General features: G+C 37.1%; 1 long non-coding RNA gene across 1 annotated transcript; it reads left to right on the forward strand.

Moving 5' to 3' along the window:
* Positions 1-2,139: 2,139 nt before the first annotated feature.
* LOC138971588 (uncharacterized) lies at positions 2,140-5,364 on the forward strand. The gene is made up of 2 exons (XR_011457302.1): positions 2,140-2,820; positions 4,023-5,364. It is a non-coding gene; the product is annotated as an uncharacterized lncRNA (long non-coding RNA).
* The last annotated feature ends 1,000 nt before the right edge of the window (positions 5,365-6,364 follow it).

Genomic DNA, 6,364 nt, shown 5'->3' on the forward strand with positions numbered 1-6,364 from the left:
GTGATTGATTACATGCTATTGTAAAAGGTGGAATTATTAATTTTTCCGTTATCGTTGAATCACTTTTCTTGAGGTTTGATTGCACTGAAAGATAATTGGCTTGTGATTTGAGCAATTAGTTCAGCTAAAGATTAACGTAGCGTCATTGATGTCCAGCTCTCCGAACATGACAAATAAGCAAAGCACAGGATCGAACTGTTGATAGACAAGGCCCTGAGAAACCTTACATTCGGTTTTATCATAACTGGGAATCACACTCTGCTTCAAGCCAAGGCCAAGCTCAATCAATCAATCAATATGAGGCTTATATCGCGCGTCTTCCGTGGGTACAGTTCTAAGCGCAGGGATTTTTTTTATTTATTTTTTTTTTTTATGCAATTTATATCGCGCACATATTCAAGGCGCAGGGATTTATTTATGCTGCAGGTATGCTGTTCTTAACATCATGAGGAAAGCTGATCTCAGAAACATTTCTTTTGTGAGATATTAAGTCACAGGCTGCATTATTTTAGTTCTTTCGGTTGTGACTTTTCTGTTTATACTAAACAGTTATCGCTCCTGTTGTCTTTTTGTGATCCGATTTTGTCTGTTGTTCTTACGACCTTGTCTTTGATCATTTGCATAACGGCTGAGAATCTCACGCTAAAGAGGCTTAATTTCCTCCTGTTGTTTATTCCTGTTCCTGACAAGGGATGGTTTTGCTTGTCTGTATTTTCCATTGTTTTCAGTTTATTTCTGTCCTCCGTCCAGTATGTTACTGCCACTTAACCCTGAAGTATAGGCACATGTGTGTTGAGATTTTCTAAATCAGCACATCATTATGTGCAGAAGCCTCTTTGGTGAATCCATGTCACTATAGAAACGCTTTCAGGTTTTTGTGTTTGTTTGGTTTTTATGTGTGTCTGTCTGAGTTGCATTTTTTCTTATACTGTTACTGTTAGCAGCTTCTGAATCATGGAGGGCTTTGCATGGTTGGTCAAACTTGGAATGTGAGTGTATTTAAAACAAAACATAACAGATTCGACCATTATTACTGATGCTGTCCTTTCATCTCTATTTCATCTCTATGCTGGTCTTTTCTCTGCTGCATTGCCGTTAACTTCTGAACGTATACAGTTTTCTCAGTCAAGCATTTTCAATCAATCAATATGAGGCTTATATCGCGCGTATTCCGTGGGTACAGTTCTAAGCGCAGGGATTTATTTTTTTATTTTTTAATTTTTATTTTATGCAATTTATATCGCGCACATATTCAAGGCGCAGGGATTTATTTATGCCGTGTGAGATGGAATTTTTTTACACAATACATCACGCATTCACATCGGCCAGCAGATCGCAGCCATTTTGGCGCATATCCTACTTTTCACGGCCTATTATTCCAAGTCACACGGTTATTTTGGTGGACATTTTTATCTATGCCTATACAATTTTGCCAGGAAAGACCCTTTTGTCAATCGTGGGATCTTTAACGTGCACACCCCAATGTAGTGTACATGAAGGGACCTCGGTTTTTTGTCTCATCCGAGTCTTTTTGTGTCATGATACGTTGACTGTGTTCCAGCTACTTTGTTCAAGGTCAAGGTCATTGGAAGGATTCAGATATTTTGTTTTATTCAAAACAGTATCCGTGAATTCAGAACCATTACAGCTTTTTGGAATCATGCTTTAAAGAATTACTGAGAAGAGGCTTCTGTGGTTACAAAAACATTGTTTGCTTTATACTAACATTTTTGTAACCTCAGAAGTCTGTTCTTTTTCATGTCGGTGTTCATCTAGCCATCACTGAATGTTTTGTTCCGGCCATAACTTGCACAATACAGAAGTTATCATGATTAGATTTCCTTATAATGTTGTGCCAACAGCAAAGAGAACTTCTTGCAGGAAGCTCCTATGTGTTAGGTTTGGGTCACTGTTTGCAATAATCGTTTGACATGGATTGAGGTGAGGGAATATAATCTCTGGGCATTATGCTTTGCTTGTTTGAGCATTATGCTTTGTTTGTTTATTTATTGATTGTGTCTATTCTATTCAAACTGTCAGATGTTGTATCATTTCATCCAGCAATGAAAGACATGTAGTAATATGCACAGTTGTTTACATAAATTACAGAAACATAATTCGTAGCTTAGTTTAAAGAAATTGTGATTCATTAAGGGCAGACCGGGTAGGCAAAATGAGTTATTTTTGGTCTCATACACCTTTTTGGGGTTGTTGCATTTTTCACACCTTTGAACATCCTGGAATGCATTCAATAATCTGCTTTTGTCATTTTAGACATGTATTCATGTAAATAAAACCATTTTCAAACCGATGTTTTGTTGTTTTTGTCTGTGTTTTATCAAAAAAATCGAAAAAATGGTCAACTTTGGATACTCCGTACTGGTAAATGTGCGCACATGACATGACCCTTCGCTGTTCGAACTGTGTGGAAATTTCCGTTCTTCAAGATGACGTCATCACCGTTGGGGAATTTCCGTTGACATAGGCAGAAAGAGAGAGAATCCGTTCCAACCGAAACCCCGGAATTAATATATGCAAATATATGTAGGTCAAAGGCATTTGGCGCAAGCGCAGTAGACAACTTATCAGTCCCCCGGTGTCAACAAATCCATGACGTTTTCACCGATTCAGCAGCATTTTTCAAAGTTTTGAGCTGCGGAGAACAACCCTAACATTGGAAATGTTCGGCATAGTGGCTAGAAATATCAGAGAAAGATGAACCAGCAGCAGCGAACAGTAGAAGGAAGTAACAACACTCCGAAATGAACCAACATGATCGTATTTGAGCAGACGACATTCTAAGATTCTTGACTCGACGAGGTGGGTTTTGCTTCTTTCTCTTTTCGATCTTGTTTGTTTGACAACGTGATTTATTGCACATCGTTATGTTGTTGTTGTTGTAAGAATGTGTTAGGGTTTGCAGGTAAATGATAAACAGTTTGTGTCTGAAGTATTTTGCGGGTTTCTTGATCCAATTTACTGACCATGCCGCCGCCGCACAACCCCCCCCCCCCCTCCCTCCCTCGATCATCTCTGTGATATCGTCTTCACAACCCCTATTTTATTGTTCTTCGCTGGCCAGTCCTTGAGAGCTTACTATGGTGTAACATGTCATCAGTATTCTTTGTCTGGGGTCAAACTGAGAAGCAGCATCTGAGCGATGTACGACTGACACAGTTTCTGTTTCTGGTCATTGACCATAGGAAAATAAGTACCCTACTAGAGAGCGTTCTCTAATTCTAAAGGATTGGTTTACACCAGCATGGCTGACCAACCTATCATTGACAGCAATATTGTTGTCAAATCTTTTCCATTAACTAAGGAATAAAAAAAATAGATCCAATTTACTTCACCAAAGAAAAAAAAAGAGTTAAACTAAAGGACTGGGGATGCAACTCATGAATCAAAAGCATAAAGATCACCTGCAAACAGTGCTAGGTTTAGGAAATCTGAAAATGTATACACACACACAGAACACACACACACAGAACACACACACACACACAAAACAGACAACAGACAAGAAACAAGCAAATACATAGCAAGTGTGATGAAATAAATTAATTTTAAAAGAAAAATATGAAAAGAAAGAAAGAAAGAAAGAAAATAATTCAGCTAGTTTCAGTATTAGTTCCTGTGTGTATGTGATTGTGTGGTTACTCAAATCCCATAGTAAACTTGACATGTACATTTTGTGATAGGGGCCAATTAATGAATGTCTTTTGTGTGTGTGTGTGTGTGTGTGTGTGTGTGTGTTCGTCAACCGACATATGTGGGTACGAGCCGCTGAGGTGGTTGTAAGAAAACCCGCCTGGTTCAGTGGTTGGGGGCTGATTGGGATTTCTGATTTACCAGCCTAGCCAAAAAGTTGAGGTACACCCCATGTAACATGGTCATTTGCAAAATAAAGTACAAGCACTTGTTGACGTTTATATTGAGTCTTAAAATTTGCAGCTTATTACAAACAAAAACCATGGACAGTTGTATCAAATATTAAATCAGTGTTTGTGTATTTATTATAGGTTGGAGCAAGGGGAGAGCCAGTCCTCCTGTGGTGGCAGCGAGGAGAAAGATTGACCTGATGGAAAAGTTTGCTAAACCGGAACTACCCTCTTCCACAGCAGAAACATCAGCTTTGCCATCTTCTGACCAACCATAAGAAGATACAGATACTTTGCCATCTTCTGACCCATCACAAGCAGATATGGATACTGGTACTGTGCAACGTCACTCCGCTGACATGTGTTGGGCTTTTGTCAACATTGATCAGCTCAATCTATTGCTGAAAGGTTTATATCCTGTACTGAATGCTTGTCTGATAGCAGTCTGATTATGAAAGAAGGTGATGCATCAGCCCAAGGATTTGCACAGGCCCTGCATCTGGAGTGCATATGAGTGTCCATTCAAGTCTGCAGTTGTTTACTCTTCTCCCGGTGTTTGCAACGCTTCGGGTGGTAAAGTTGCATTTTAAATAATCCGCGTATGACCAAGTTGGTACATGGAAAGGGACATTCAGCTTTACAGAAATTTGCTGCAGTGTTAGGATTGAGCACAGAAATACTGTAATTAAAATGTTGCAACTTTTGAATGGCTTGATAGCTTAGTTCCATTTGTGTATATATAATTATGTAATGTTGTTGATGATTTGTGAAGCATCATTTCTATGCAATGGAATAAGAAATCAGTGCATCCGTTGGGTTTTTATGAGTCTGACAGTTTGGTTCTGATCAATATTTTCATATCAGCACAAACACAGATAATTGACTTTTTTAATGTTTTCATATAATTTTTTTTTAAATAAAAAAAATCTGATAATTTGATTATCAAATCATTTCCCCTTCATAGTTAAAGTGTTATTCTGGTTAAAAAAAAAAACACCCCATTAATTCAAGCTCTACTGTGGTACTAGTTTACCGGGGTACTAGTGAGACTCTTTTACATGCTGTTTTCTCTACATGTAATTTGAGACAAAATGTGGTAATTAAAATGTTGTAACTTTTGAATGGCAAGATGGATTTGTTCCAATTTTGTATATGTTGTTTATGATTTGTGAAGCACCATTTCTGTGCATGGAATAAGAATACAGTGGATTCCTTGTGTTTTTATGAGTCCGACAGTTTCGTTTTGATTCATATCTGCACTAACATAGATGAGTTTTCAAATGATTTTTTAAAAAAAGTCTGGATAATTTGATCGTCAAATCATTTCCCCATCATAGTAAAGTGGTTATTCTTATAAAAACATATCAATTCAGGCTGCACGGTGCTACTAGTTTGAGGTACTGGTTGGAATCTTTCAAATGCTGTTTTCTCTGAATGTAATTTTCAGACAAACATCTGTAATTAAAATGTTGCAACTTTTGAATGGCTTGATGGATTTGTTTCATTTTTGTTTATGTTGTTTATGATTTGTAAAGCGTCAGTTTTGTGTATGGAATAAGAGTTAAGTGCATTGGTTGGGTTTTTATGAGTCTGACAGTTTGGTTCTGATTCATGTTTTCATATCGGTACAAACAAAGATGGCTGTTTTCATATGATGTATATAAAAAAAATCCTGATAATTTGATTGTCAAATCCTTTTCCCTACATAGTAAAGTGGTCATTCTGATAAAAACATATGAATTCAGGGTGCACTGTGCTACTGGTTTTTTTATGTACTGGTTCAAATCTTTAAAATGCTGTTTTCTCTGAATGTAATTTTCAGACAAAACGCTACAATTAAAATGTTGCAACTTTTGAAAGGCTTGATGGATTTGTTCAGTTTTTGTATATGTTGTTTATGAGTTGTACAGCATCAGTTCTGTGTATGGAATAAGAGTTCAGTGCATTGGTTGGGTTTTTATGAGTCTGACAGTTAGGATTTCATGTATTTTTCTTATCAAAACTGAACCGGTAACTGAAAATGCTAAATTAAAATAATATATTGCTTAGAAATGCTTTTCGATACACAGAATTATTAAACACACACATATTGCTGCAAAGAAGAAAAATTGGATCAAAACATGCACTGGTTCACAAACTGCAACATTTTAAAAAAAGCACATTTTATAACGTTTTTCTCACATTTTGGTGAATAAAACCCCCAAAAATTGCTTTTCACTCAAAATTTAAAATGGTTTCCCTTAATTAGGTTATTCTGCTTGCAAAAATCAAACAAGCAGCAAGCTGTTTCCAAAATAAAAAAAAAAAGTGCTTGCCTACCCTGTCCCCCCTTAACTCTCTACGCAGATTCAAAAGCAAGCAAAGCTTTCAGCAGACATCTGATGATTTCATAGATAATGCCAATTCATTATAGTTGTAACCGAGTCCCGAAACACTACGATCACCTCGGGAGGCGAAGTGCAATCAAACAGGATTGAAAATGT

This window comes from Littorina saxatilis, linkage group LG7, assembly GCF_037325665.1.
Source record: "Littorina saxatilis isolate snail1 linkage group LG7, US_GU_Lsax_2.0, whole genome shotgun sequence".
NCBI classification, from domain to species: Eukaryota; Metazoa; Mollusca; class Gastropoda; order Littorinimorpha; family Littorinidae; genus Littorina; species Littorina saxatilis.